The sequence below is a fragment of the Miscanthus floridulus genome, chromosome 3 (assembly GCF_019320115.1).
Source record: "Miscanthus floridulus cultivar M001 chromosome 3, ASM1932011v1, whole genome shotgun sequence".
NCBI classification, from domain to species: Eukaryota; Viridiplantae; Streptophyta; class Magnoliopsida; order Poales; family Poaceae; genus Miscanthus; species Miscanthus floridulus.
This window is the reverse complement of record NC_089582.1, coordinates 54,688,038-54,702,179: the sequence shown is the minus strand read 5'-3', so window position 1 is coordinate 54,702,179 and position 14,142 is coordinate 54,688,038. Positions and strand designations below refer to the sequence as shown.

The 14,142-nt window shown below is 47.3% G+C and overlaps 1 long non-coding RNA gene across 3 annotated transcripts; it reads left to right on the top strand.

The window, feature by feature from the left end:
- Positions 1-8,108: 8,108 nt before the first annotated feature.
- On the top strand, positions 8,109-10,032 carry LOC136545754 (uncharacterized). Of its 3 annotated transcripts, none has more exons than XR_010781144.1 (5): positions 8,109-8,167; positions 8,499-8,595; positions 8,682-9,224; positions 9,494-9,610; positions 9,750-10,032. It is a non-coding gene; the product is annotated as an uncharacterized lncRNA (long non-coding RNA). The 3 variants fall into 3 exon arrangements; XR_010781145.1 differs by having other exon boundaries at positions 8,682-9,257; XR_010781146.1 differs by lacking the exons at positions 8,109-8,167; positions 8,499-8,595 and having other exon boundaries at positions 8,681-8,871; positions 9,070-9,224.
- Positions 10,033-14,142: the final 4,110 nt, after the last annotated feature.

Genomic DNA, 14,142 nt, shown 5'->3' with positions numbered 1-14,142 from the left:
TGGCCCAGGATTTCTTCCACTTCATCCTCTTCAGCCTCCTATTCGGGAGGCGGCACTGGTCTGGAGTTTGCAGACTCCACGACCACCAGGGCTTTCCCACGAGCCATCACGTCGCCAGCCATGTTCCGGGCAACTTCTGGCTGCTGCCCCTCGGGCGGATCCAGCTCCCTTGGCGCCGTGGTATCCGCCTCATCAGGGTTCGTACTTGGAGCACTTGTATTCTGCTCGGTTGTCTTCTCGACCAGCTGCTCAGGGACTGGCGCCTGGTCGTCCGCCTGCTGAGGCCCAGGCGGAGTCCCTGCCATGGGCTCCTCCACGGCTGGTTGCTGAGCAGTTTGTCCCGCCGTTGTTGGTGAGGACGTTCTGCACCCAGCTAGCTGGTCGGGGCTTTTAGTGGATGCCGATCTAATGCATTCAGAGACAAATTCAGAAGATAATATCATCCAATGCAAAATGCAAAGCTTGCATCAAAAATATAGATACTTACAGTTTTGACTTGCGGAAGGATGTGGCGAAGGAACGTCTCCTCGACCGCCCCTGCTCCGCTTGCTCGGTAGTTTCCACCGGGGCTTGTTCTTCCTCCGGTACGGGCGTCGGAGTATGATGCGGCATGTTCCCTTCGTCTGTCCTCTGTGCTGTAGTGGTCGGTGCTGTGACCACTGCTGGCCCAGAGGAGCCACCCTGCTCCGTCGGTCCCACCTGCCTTCTCCTCTTTCGGGGGATGAGCCGGAAGATGTCCACATCCTCTGCTTCGTCGTCCGACAGGGGGAAGATGGCTTGACGACGTTTGCTGGCAGCCGGACGCTTGCCAGCGGCTCTGGTCGAGGCGTCCTCTACGGTCTCGAGTACCGCCCAGTGAACGTCGTCGGTCATGGCGCTGGTCTGGGCGGCTGGCCCGGTAGCTTGCGGCCATTCTACACCGGGGGGAGGCGACACGAACACTCCTGTCCGGTCATGGCCATTACACTGAGACACAAAATGAAGGAAAAGACAGTTATTTTCTTAATACAACATGACTCTACAGTTAAAAGGAGGCGTCATTTACCTTTGGCGGAGGTCGAGCCAGCTTGAAGGCGTGTTCGATGGCGCTCAGTGCAACATAATTGGGATCGGCCAGGTTGAACAGCTCTCCAATCCTGGCCTTGATTTCCATCTTGTCGAGCGGCTCCTTCCTGGTCCTCGTCGGATCAGCGCCTCCTTGGTACTCGAAGCCAGGGTGAATCCTTTTCTGGCAGGGCTGAATTCTTCGGCTGATGAAGTTGCCGACAACGCTCGGGCCATCAAGCCTTCCCCATAGGATCATCTCGAGCAGTTCGGTGATCTGCTCTAAGTTCTCAGGCCTCTCCGACCAGCTGCTCTTCTTCTCTGGAATCAGTCCCACATCGCACAGAGTGATGGTGTTCGGCTCTTCACGGATGTAGAACCACTTCTTGTACCACTCGTCCAATGAGGTGTTCCAGGGGCAGTGCAGGTATTGAGCCTTCATGCCGTCACGCAGGTTCAGGTAGACGCCTCCGGCGATCTTCGAGCCACCGCTCCCTTTCTTCCGAAGACAGAATAGGTGGCGAAAGAGGTCGAAATGGGGCTGGAAGCCACCATAAGCCTCGCAGAGATGGATGAAGGTGGAGACAAGAAGAATCAAGTTGGGATGCAGATTGCAAATCCCAATCTCGTAGTACAAGCAGAGACCCTGAAGGAAAGGGTGCACTGGAATCCCAAAACCCCGTTTAAAGAAGTCTTCAAAGACCACAATCTCACCTGGTTGTGGATCGGGGAAGCTTTCTCCTTCCGGCGCACGCCATCCCGCAAGTGCCTTGTTGTGGAGCACTCCCATGGCGACGAGGTCCTCGATGGTCTGCTCGTTGCTCCGCGACTTCCACCATTCCTTCGCCATGACCCCGCCTTTCTTCTGGGCGTCTCTCTTCGCCATTAGTTCATCCTTACTAAGTGGGTGGATGCGGGAGACCGAGGGGATTGGCGATGATATTTGGGGGGAATAGGGTTTCGGCAGGAAGAAGAAGAAGGTTGTGGCGGCGGATGGCAATGGGGAACGGTGTGAGTAACTTACCAGATCTACATTATATAAAACAAAGAGCACCGTCGTTTCGTTCGCCCGAGAATATTGGGAGTCGTGCGCACGCGCCGCAGACGGTTGTTCACACAACCTCGAAATCTGCGCCAATAAACGTGCTCCTTCGTTAACAGTGTACGCGCCTCTTCGTTGATGGTGTAAGAGGGCCCACACTGACACACCTCAATACAGGTGTCAACCGATTGTTTATAAAAAATAAAAATAAAAAATAAAGAAGGGAGAAGAAGAAGACAGAATGACGTACTATACCTATTTACTTTTTTGACCAGATATGTCAGACTGGACTTGGCAAAGAATAGAGAAAAATAAGTACACCAAATAATAATACAAGCAGCGCAAGTGATCGTGGATTTGCCCAGACCACTACTGTGCTTGGATACTTCCCAGACCACTTTTGTGCTCGGGGACTGCTCCGACCACGACCGTGCCCGGGGACTGCTTCGACCATTACCATATTCAGGAACTACTATGACCACCGCCGTGCTCGGGGACTCTCCCGACCACTTCTTATAGTTTAGCTCACCTCGGCTACATGTGATTTGTACTCATATACAGTTGAGAGACATTTATTTAGACCTTGCTACAAGGCTTATACTTCGCCTTCCAGCAAGCTCGGGGACTAAGTGGGCACACTTCACCTTGCGGTGAATGTGTTTGTTTAAATCGACCCCTGTGCTTTGAATTATTATAAGGATTATTAATATGCTCGGGGACTGCCCCGACCACTGCTTGAATAATGGTTCTCCTTGGCTACATGTGATTTATACTCACATACAGTTAAGAGAAATTTCTTTAGACCTTGCTACAAGGCTCATACTTTGCCTTCCAGCAAGCTCGGGGACTACTTCGGTACGATGCAACTGCCGGTGCATCATGTTTTGCCTGTACGACAATTCGGTTTTTAACTAAACTATGAATTCTTTTTTAGACCCTGGCACCACGTGCCTACGTCACCTACTACCAGGCTCGGGGACTGAGTGGGCACACTTCACCTTGCGGTGAATGTGTTTGTTTTTCGACCCCTACGCTTCTGATGTTCAAGGACGTTATGCTTCAAGACCACTTACATTTCTTATCAGAAATACAAGTGGGCACACTTCTCAGGACAGAAATCTTTTTCTTTTTTCTTAAGAGCACCATACATTCTTCGGACAACCTACTTCTCCGGTGATGACGGTGGTCGGAGGCGTCAAGGATTCAAGCCTCGCTTGTCGGAGAAGGTTAAAATGGCGTGTCGCAGCATAATACATGGTGCTCGGGGACTAGCTGTGGGGGTATTAACCCCTATACCCTTACGGCTAAGCTTGGGCTGGCCCGGATCGATGGGTTCAGTCCACCCGAAAGACGACGTGCGGCCCAGTTAACCTGATCGGAGTCCCGCATAAGGAATCAAGACGAATTTGGCGACCAAGCAGGATCCTGGTCGGTTAGAATAGGAATCCTTATTCGGCCACATATGGCAATTGTAACTGACTAGGATTAGTTCCCAGATCTGTAACCCTGCCCCCCGGACTATATAAGGCGGGCAGGGGACCCCTCTAAAAAACATCTCTTATTGACATACAGCAATACAAATCAGACGCAGGACGTAGGTATTACGCCTTCTTGGCGGCCGAACCTGGATAAAACCTCGTGTCTGTATTGCGTCACCGTCTTGTTTGGGGCTTGCGCATCTGTCTGCCGATAATCTACTACCTTGGGCATACCCCTAGGTAGACTGTCGACCATATTTCGTCGACACCCTCGGCAAAGATTATTTGGAAAAAAATCCTGACAATTTCTTTGCCGAGGGCCAGGGAGCAGGCCCTCGGCAAAGGGTTAAAAAAATTCAAAAAAACCATTTCTTTGCCGAGGGCCAGCCCTCGGCAAAGAATTTTTAAAAAATCCTGAAAATTTCTTTACTGAGGGCCAGGGAGGAGGCCCTCGGCAAAGGGTTAAAAAAATTCAAAAAAACCATTTCTTTGCCGAGGGCCGGCCCTCGGCAAAGAATTTTTAAAAAATCCTGAAAATTTCTTTGCCGAGGGCCAGGGAGGAGGCCCTCGGCAAAGGTTTTTAAAAAAAATAAAAAAAAATTTGCCGACTTTGCCGAGGGCCGGCCCTCGGCAAAGGTTTTTTAAAAAAATAAAAAAAATTATTTGCCGAGGGTCGGCCCTCGGCAAACAAATTCAAAAAAAAAAACCATTTCTTTGCCAAGGGTCGGCCCTCGGCAAAGAAACCGCCAACGGCGTCGGCGCCTGACGGCTTCTTTTCTTTGCCGAGTGCCCGATAAAGGGCCCTCGGCAAAGACCCCTTCGCCGTCTAAAAATTCCCCAAGGGGTCTTTGCCGAGGGCAGCCCTCGGCAAAGCCTTTGCCGAGGGTTTCTGGGCCTTTGCCGAGAGCTACAAAGCATGCGCCTCCAGTAGTGTTAGTTATGCCAAAATGAATCGCCGCCTGTAACCCTTGTAAGAACGCGACGGCTTCCACTTGGAAAGGGTCCAGAATATGGGATAGCCAACCTCTCCCAACCAAAATCATGTCACCTTTTGCATCGCGAATTATATAGCCCCATCCCCCATCTCCACCTTCTCTACAGAAAAGATGCGTCGCTATTAATCTTCAGGAAGCTTGGCGCTGGTTTTTGCCATTTCTAAATTGTCCTATTCACAGTCCTAGGTTCCTTTGCTGACATTTGAACTATCTCTCCCACATAACACTCCATTTTTTTCTTGGATTTTATTTCGCTCCCACCACCACATCCACATCCCCACAACCAAAGTTAGTTGTGGGATTCTAGGCAGCCCCAGGATGTAGCGCACTGCTTGCCGTGCTGATTCAAAACCATCTAGTTGTTCTCGATGTGCAGACATGCCCAACGACGCCCAAATATCTCTCATCCTACTGCATTTGACGAAGAGGTGACCGCTGTCCTCCCCTTTCTGGTTTCAAACCACACATCGGTTATCAATGTCCATGCTTCTGAATTCCAGGTTAGCCCTGAGTGGGTGGCTATTGTGAGCGGCTCTCCATAAGAAATGTTGGATCTTTTTCGGGCACTCCATCTTCCATATTCAATTCCACAGGTCATCTCTAGCATTGGACACGCCTCCGTTTCACTGTTGCTTGAACAAAATGCTCCTCCTACAGACCTTGTATGCACTCTTGACTGGAAATATCCCTTTGCTGTGATAGTGCCAGGCCAAGACGCTCTCCCACTCAGTATTTACCGGCAGAGACAAAATCACTCATGCATCCTCATCCCAAAACATGTCTTGGATCAGCTGGGTGTCCTAATCTCCAGTGATGGGGTTTATGAGATTAGAGACATACTGCAGTAGATTGTTCCCCTTTGGGGTGATCGGCTTCCGAGTGTGCTCTTTCGGTAGCCAGGGGTCACGCCATATATAAATCCCATTCCCATCGCCAACTCTCCATACCATTCCCTTCTTCAAAACTGCAATGCCTTTTAGGATGCTTCTCCAAGTGTAGGATATTCTATCTCTTGGTGTTGCAGTCATACATGTTGAGTTCGGGAAATATTAAGCCCTTAGGATGCGTGCGCAGAGGCTATCCGGTTGTTGCACTAGGCGCCAATCCTGTTTTGCTAGCATCGCCAGATTAAAAGCATATATGTCTCTAAAACCCAGCCCCCCTTCGCTCTTCGGCTTGCTTTTACCAACTGAGCCAATGAATTTTATGCTTACCCTCTTGCTGGTTTCACCAGTATCTGCAGATCATGCTACTAATTTGATCGCAAAGGCCTTTTGTATTTTCAGAGCAACCCATTGCAAACGTGGGTGTATCGCTTGCGCCACAGCTTTGATGAGAACCCCCTTCCTTGCCCACGACAACATCTTGTCTTTCCAACCCTGGATGTGTTGCCATGCATGATCCTTAAGATATGCAGAAGTGCTTCCCTTTGACCGACTAACATGAGCTGGCAGGCCAAGGTATCTTTCATTCAGGGTTTCCTTCTCAATCTGTAACTTCTGCTTCACCTCTTCTCTGTTGGTTGAGCTTGCATTTGCACTAAACAATATAGTCGATTTGTCTTGTTAATTACCTGTCTAGAACATTGCTCATATAAATCCAGAATTTCTTGTAAGTGTGCAGCATCCTCCTTCTTTGCACGAATGAGAGTTAGGGAATCATTGGCAAAGAGTAAATGAGAGACATTAGGAGCATCCCGGCAGATCTTAACACATGCAATCAGCCCTCTTCCTTAGCATGATTAAGTAGAGCAGAAAAATCTTCGGCACATATCAGGAACAAGTAGGTTGAGAGGGGATCCCTTTGCCTTAATCCCCTCTCTGGTTTGAAATTTTCTGAGAGAGCACCATTTATCTTGATCCTATAAGAGACCGTAGTTACACAGTTCATAATCAAATCAACCCACCTCCTATGGTACCCCGTCTTAGTCATCATATCCTCCAAAAACATCCACGCAACGTGGTCATAAGCTTTACTCATATCAAGCTTAAATGGCCGCATAGGCAGTACCTGGTCATGTCAGCACACCACTCCCGGTCAGGTTCACGGGAGGAAGAAGAGCCTGTGAGTGCGGTGGCCCCACGGGGAGCTTGTGGCCGAGAGAGTTCCCAGGATCTGCCGATGTGGCATGGGACCTGCATGCAATCGAGTTCTGAGGCCAAGCCAATCTCAATATTGTTAGTGCGTGATTGGAGTTTCCCCAGCCGTGGATTGCGGATTTAACATACTAGTCGTTTGCGTTGTCCTGATTTTAAATAAAATATTTGTTTTCGAAGAACAGAAGCCTGGAAATGACTACATAGAACATAGTTAGAGAGCTATAAATCTTGATAATGTTCAGATTCATAGCTAAAGTGAAAATTATTTTAAAACGGAGGAAGTATTTTCTAATACCTAGAATATAACGAAAATGCTTAAAAGAAAACATGCATGGAGACGCCCGCACACCCCACCCGTCCGGTGCCCGCACACCTCTCCCTCCCCCCCCCCCCCCCCCCCCCCCCCCCCCCCCCCCCCCCCCTCTCTCTCTCTCTCTCTCTCTCTCTCTCTCTCTCTCTCTCCGGCAAGCACCTCACCGGCGGCTTCCTTCCCGCGCCCGCGCTGGCCATGGCGGATCTGGTGGCGGCGGCAGTTGACCCCTTTGCCTTAATCCCCTCTCTGGTTTGAAATTTCCTGAGAGAGCACCATTTATCTTGATCCTATAAGAGACCGTAGTTACACAGTTCATAATCAAATCAACCCACCTCCTATGGTACCCCGTCTTAGTCATCATATCCTCCAAAAACATCCACGCAACGTGGTCATAAGCTTTACTCATATCTACCCTACCCTATAATACATCAGTTAAAATAAATCTACAGCCACACAACAAATGTCTGCTCCACAGTCATGACCTATGCTACATCCACACCCATGAATGCATCTAGAAAATATAACACCATCAAAATGGATGCACCAGATTATCTCTTAGCCATTCTCTCTCATTACTCATCCAAATCTGACGGCTCATGTTTAGCGTGTCTGCCCTCCATCGCCCTGCCGCAGACCTCCCATCCCGCGATCACCCCATGCGCGACCCTTCCTCTCCCCCGATGCCCCATCTCCCACACGAGCGGACTCCGCGACTCCTCTCCTCTCCCCCACGCGCGACTCGCGACTCCTCCTCTCCTCTCCCCTACGGACGAATCCTAGACGCAAAGGCGGCAGTGACGGCTTGGGCCCCAGACGCGGAGAAGGCGGCGGCGGCGCAAGCCCCGGACGCCGAGGCGGCGTCGGCGGCGGCACGAGCCCCAGACACGGAGGCGGCTTCGACGGCGCGAGCCCCCGACGCGGAGGTGTCCGCCATGTTTCACCACCGTGTGCTCGCCACATCTCGCAACCATCACGAGGGCGAGAACAGCCGGCGCGAGCGCGACCACCTGGACCACCTCCACAACATCCTCGCCTGCGACCACGAGGCATGTAGACTACTCTCATCAGTGTTCTGTCATCTACTGTTGTTGTCTCTTCTCTCCCGTATTAACTGTGTCCCCCACTTGCTCCATGATTAGATCTGAAGAAGCTCTGAATGTATGTGCATGCACACATCATGGTTGCGTACAGTTTTGGTACGTACTGATTTGAGTAGATCTGAAATTTGAGTAGATCTGAAATTTGTAATGGTTGGTAGCCTGTGTCACTCATTTCTAATACTTTGTTTTGATTAATCACTGGTTTGAGTAGCTTATTTGTGAAAACATCTTAGAATGTTCTCTGAACAAGGACACTTAAAATCATGTTGTACATGTTAAGTGCAGTTTATTCTGCAACATTACAGTGAGATTCTTGGCTGCACTTCGTAATTGATGCATGTGGTTTTGTCTCCTAAGGACATTGTGGAAGTGATGGGGTTGATGAATATGTTACTGTTGGTGACTTGTTACTGTTTCATACATACAGTATATATGCATGGATATCAATTTTAGCTGGAGGGAAACTGTGGTTTGCCATGTGCTTCTTATTTGGGTACTTCACAGGTGGAGCTATAGTTTTGGAGGTAAAGCAAAGCTGCACTAACTTTAATGATTTGAATGAAATGAAATAACATGTCTTTAGTTAATTGTTGTTTTCTTGAATTTTCAGATAGTCAAGGAATGTTTGAGGCAATTAACTACGATTAGTTCAACCTCATGGTCTTGGACACGGTGCTACCGTTGCCGCCTCGCCTCGCTGCAGCAGCTGCTGTCTCGGGCAGCGCCGTCCCGTCCCCATCTGTGTTCGTCTCCCACGTGGCGCCACACCTGTTTGGAGATATTCAAGGAAAAGTCAAGCAGTTGGGTGAAAAGTTTCCGATAATCAGACGTCTTCTTGCTAATATTTTGATCCCTTCTTTGCACGCTGCAGCACTGATTTTTTATTATGCTATGATGTAATTGTATTACTCGCTGCTATGTAATACAACTTTTCCCATGGACTCCCTGCAGCCACTGTGTTAGAACATCCATATAATTATGCCTATCCATCCTTGCAGGCGCCATTGAGCGGAAGAAATCAAAGACACTATAATTCTTTCAGCAGTGATCGCGGCCTGCACCGTCTTTTTGATTATTTACTGGCTTTCAAAATGATGGGATCTCACCTGAAAGAAACTTCCTAGATCTCCCTTCTTGCAAACTTCTACTGCAGGTCTGCATTTGAGCTCAACCCTCCTAATTCCTGGTATGCATTGACTTGTTTGATACTAGGACTTGGGAACTAATATTTATGATAGAGGCAATGGATATTACTAAGTGAAACTATAATAAACTTTGTGCACAATTTATTTTTCTTCTGCTGCCCTTATTTTAAATCCAAATTATTTTTGAGGTGCAAAATTCTTTCTAGTGTATTTCTAGAATCATTCAGGCTAAACATAGTAGTAATTTTGAGACATGAAATCCTCTGCTGGTTGACAGGGAATTGATGATAAAGTTATCACAGTGGTTTCTCTTAAAGGTGGAACTGAGTTTACAGCCATCGTGGTTGATGTTGGGACTGCTAACAACAATGATCTTATTTTGCTTCCAACAAAAGTATGATACATATATTGTTTTAGCCATAATGGGATAATTTGTTTGCCTGGACACTCCATGAAATCATTATCATATACCTTTCCCACATTCAGTTCGTGATGGATATTGATTGTTAAACACTATTGACCTCATGTTTCAGGGTGCAGCTCACCAACTAAGGTAGCTCTTGGTATTCAAGTTTATGCTTGCCGTTTCAGTCTCTGTTTTATTCTCCAAGATACTGGCAGTAGTAGGAAGCTTAATCTGCAGTTGGAGATGGAACATGAAAATACTGCATGTACTGGCCATGTGTAGTTATTCTGTTGCTTGTCTCTGAGCCACCTGATAAGTCACACACATTATCCATTGATGTGCACTCACAATATCCCTCTACAACAAACATTAATATTTCTATTTATGTGCCTAGAATTTCATATGTTAGGATGTGGTGCTTGAGAATGTTTTAACAATTATTTTTATTTATGTTCCTAAAATTTCTTTTCTCGTATCTGTGTATATTTCATAGAATCCAATTTTGAGTTTTTTTTGGTAATTTTTGGGAAGTTAGGATCCATTTATTTGCTGGAGAGATTGGTTTTGCTTCAAAATAGCTTGTAGTCGGATTCTATTTATGTCTAGTTCTATTCTATTTTCAATTCAGAGTTCTCAATGCATGATTGCTTGCACGGAAATCAAAGCCAGAAAGGAGCCATCGTACAGAGATTCTGTAAGGTGTGGCCTTCCTATTTCTTGGTGGGCAATTGACTTATTGATATGGCGTTCTAGAAAACTAAATCCTAGGAGAACACTGCCAGATGCAAAGTAACTTTTCACATGCCATATGTTTCATTCACGAGAACACTACCCAGTGCTTGCTTTATCACCGATGGTTATCAATCATATTATTGTCATGGTTGTTAGTATGGCTTGAAACAGATGATGCTAAGACTCTGTAGATTGTAATATTTGTTTAACTACTTCCTAGCGAGACTGTTATTTCAAAAAGGAAAAATTGTCATGGCTTTGTTTCCGTTTAACTTATTCTTGTAAAAGTGAACACCAATATTTCAGTTGTCAGCTCAGCTATCAGATATGATAGGTGTAATGATCCAAAGTTGGTTTCTCAGGGGTTCTCTTAAAAAAAGACTAGCCTGTATTTCTCAGGTCATGGATATCTTGTCTCGAATGCACTGTGAAGCTTGCATGTTGCTTGCCGTGCTGAATAAGTGATCTTTGTGTCGGTTTTGAAAATCGTCTCCCATTGCAACGCAAGTGCTTGTTATGCATGAGTGTTTTCCGAATTATATGGTCATATACAATTGCGTACAACTTAAACTATGTAAAAAATATTGTCATTTAGTTGCTTTTATGTACATCATTGAAATAAAACCGTGACGTTAGCACAGGAGCTTAAATGGCCGCATAGGCAGCACGTCAGCACACCACTCCCGGTCAGGTTCACGAGAGGAAGAAGAGCCTGTGAGTGCGGTGGCCCCACGGGGAGCTTGTGGCCGAGAGAGTTCTCAGGATCTGCCGATGAGGCATGGGACCTGCATGCAATCGAGTTCTGAGGCCAAGCCAATCTCAATATTATTGTTAGTACATGATTGGAGTTTCCCCAGCCGTGGATTGCGGATTTAACATACAACATCTTATTCGCTTGATCGTTTCCGTGGCTTATAAGTTGGCTGATGCTGTTTTGTTGTGAGAGAAAAATACTATATCATGACTGATACGATCAATCGAACAGAGTGCGCCTAGTCGTTTGCATTGTCCTGATTCTAAATAAAATATTTGATTTCGAAGAACAGAAGCCTGGAAATGACTACATAGAACAGTCACAGATGAGGACCATGCGGCATTACCAACTGTGTGACTACTTGTTAATTAATTAGTAACACACTTGTGTCAGTGAGGACTCGACTTTCTTAAGTCGTTGTTTCACTGGTTACTTGCCAACAGCGGTTGACAGAAGGTCTACGTCACGTCAGTTGAGCACAGCACGCCCTGCATTCTACTACTCCATTCATACCATGATACCAAAATAGTTAGAGAGCTATAAATCTTGATAATGTTCAGATTCATAGCTAAAGTGAAAACTATTTTAAAACGGAGGAACTACTTTCTAATACCTATAATATAACGAAAATGCTTAAAAGAAAACATGCAGTATCGGAGGGAGACGCCCGCACACCCCACCCGCCCCGCGCCCGCACCTCTCTCTCTCTCTCTCTCTCTCTCTCCGGCAAGCACCTCACCGGCGGCTTCCTTCCCGCGCCCACGCCGGCCATGGCGGATCTGGCGGCGGCGGCGGCAGCGGATCCGCGCCAGGTAGGCCTCCTCCTCCTCATCTCTCCTCTCTCCTCGTCCCCCTCGTCCTCCTCCTCCTGGATCACTGAGCTAGGGTTCCAGCGAGCTCTCCCTATCATCTCTTCCAACTCCGATGGGGAGGCAGGTAGGCCAAGCGGTGGGGATGATCATTGGGCGGTTTAGGGGAGCTGGCGGCAGCAGGGGCGGTTTCGCCTGAGCTCCGTGGTCGCGGCCAGCAAAACCCTAGCTCGCCGTGGTGGGGCAGTGGCGGCGACGGGGGCGAGGGCACCGGAGTCGGTGCAGAATAGCTGCTGTGTTTTTTTTTTTGCGACTAAAAACTATTGTGAGGAGGTGTGCGCGCTGGAAGTCCAAATTCTGCACGTGCATGCTGTAGTAAAGTCCATAATATAAATGTTATCCTAACAAGCACCCGAGAATTCCTAGCATTAATAATTCAACAAAGAAATTAAGCGTGCAAACGGAGACGACGAGGGCTGTGTCCTTTACCCCAATTTTAAGAAGTGCCTAACTTAGGGTGGGCCATGACCATGACTCCAAATATATGGAGTGGCGTCTCTTGAACGACCGTGAAATATGGCGCCCCGCCTGCTTGGATTGCCAATCTCATAATAATAAATAATAACAATAATCAAAACGCAAGCCAAAGCACTGGTACTATTTGTTTTCAGACTACTTTTTAACTTTTTTCCAGACTATTTGGTGGAATAGTGGGGTAGCTAGATATATATGATGATTAATTGCTTGTCGTCGCTCCCTTCAACTTGCACACAGTTGAACTCGTAAACTACTTGTTTACCAAAAAAAAAAAAGCAAAGCAATATTATGGTTAGACTAATTTCTAGACTAGCTATCTACTGACACATAAATATTTTTTTACTTACTATCAAATGTTAATATTTTGGTGCATGTTCGTAAATGGGGTTTTCATATTTTTGGCAACATCGATTACCATTCTCTCCTCGGCCACTTCCCGCCTAATTTTTAGATTAATTCATCGCAACAGGTCACACCGCCTCTAGTCTAGGCTCTAAAAGTGCCTTCAGGCTTCAGGTAGGTAATCAACAAACACTTCAATATACCATGCATCTTTCGGACTATCTGTTCTTACATTCACACAAGGGATCGGGGCTTGTTCACTTCCAATTGATTGCATTGATTACTAATATACGATTTTTTGTCCACAGATGGATCATTGATGACAAATATATATTTTTCATCCACACATGCATGTTTCGTTTTTGTTTACTTTGTGATGTCATCATGAATGGTGAACAAGATATCATTCCACGATCCCAAAGTATGACATGGACATGGATTTAGTCTCTCTGGTAAGGAAAATGGACCCTTGGCCCATTTACTTTGGATTTTTGTGTTTGATGACCAACACAACCAAATTGGACTAATGAATTTGCAAGTGTTTGTTTTGTAGTCCAACAGGGTGCAAGACGTGACTTGGACGAAGGCGACGTGATGATCCGATGATCAACACCTTAAGCAAGACTTTAGGAGCACAAGAAAAGACCCAAGATATCAAGCAAAGTCCAAGCATGAAGATAGGAACCAAGCCGTACGCAAGATCACGAAGAAACGAGCTCGCAGAGACGACCGGATGCTGGACTGGTGGCTCGACAGACAGGCGACCGGACGCAAGGACCGGACGCTGGCGGCAATCGACCGGACACAGGAACGCAGCGTCCGATCGAGTATAGAAAGGTTCCAGAGCGGCACATCTGCGACCGGACGCGTCCGGTGGCAGGCGACCGGACGCTGGCCAGCGTCCGATCAGCATATTGCCGGCTCAACGGTCGGGACGACCGGACGCGTCCGGTCAGGACGATTCAGCGTCCGGTCAGTAGCAGTTTTGCAGGAATTCGACCCCAACGGCTACTTTCTCAGTGGGGCTTATAAATACAACCCCCAACCGGCCATTTGAGGTGTGTGGAGCTGAGGAAACATACCAAGAGTGTTGATACACCATTTGAGTGATCTCCACATGCATAGTGCTTAGTGTTTTATTAGGTGATTAGCATAAGTGCTTTGCGAAGTGCTTAGGTTGATTAGACCACCGCTTATGCGCTTGCTCTAGGTTTAGGCCTAGTGTTTAGTGAGGTTTGCATACCTCTTGCCACCCCGTGCTTGCGAGCACAAGTGTTGTACATCGGAGGGGCTTAAAGTTTTGCGAGATCACACCAACCGCGTTTGTGGTGTGGCCGCCACCGTGT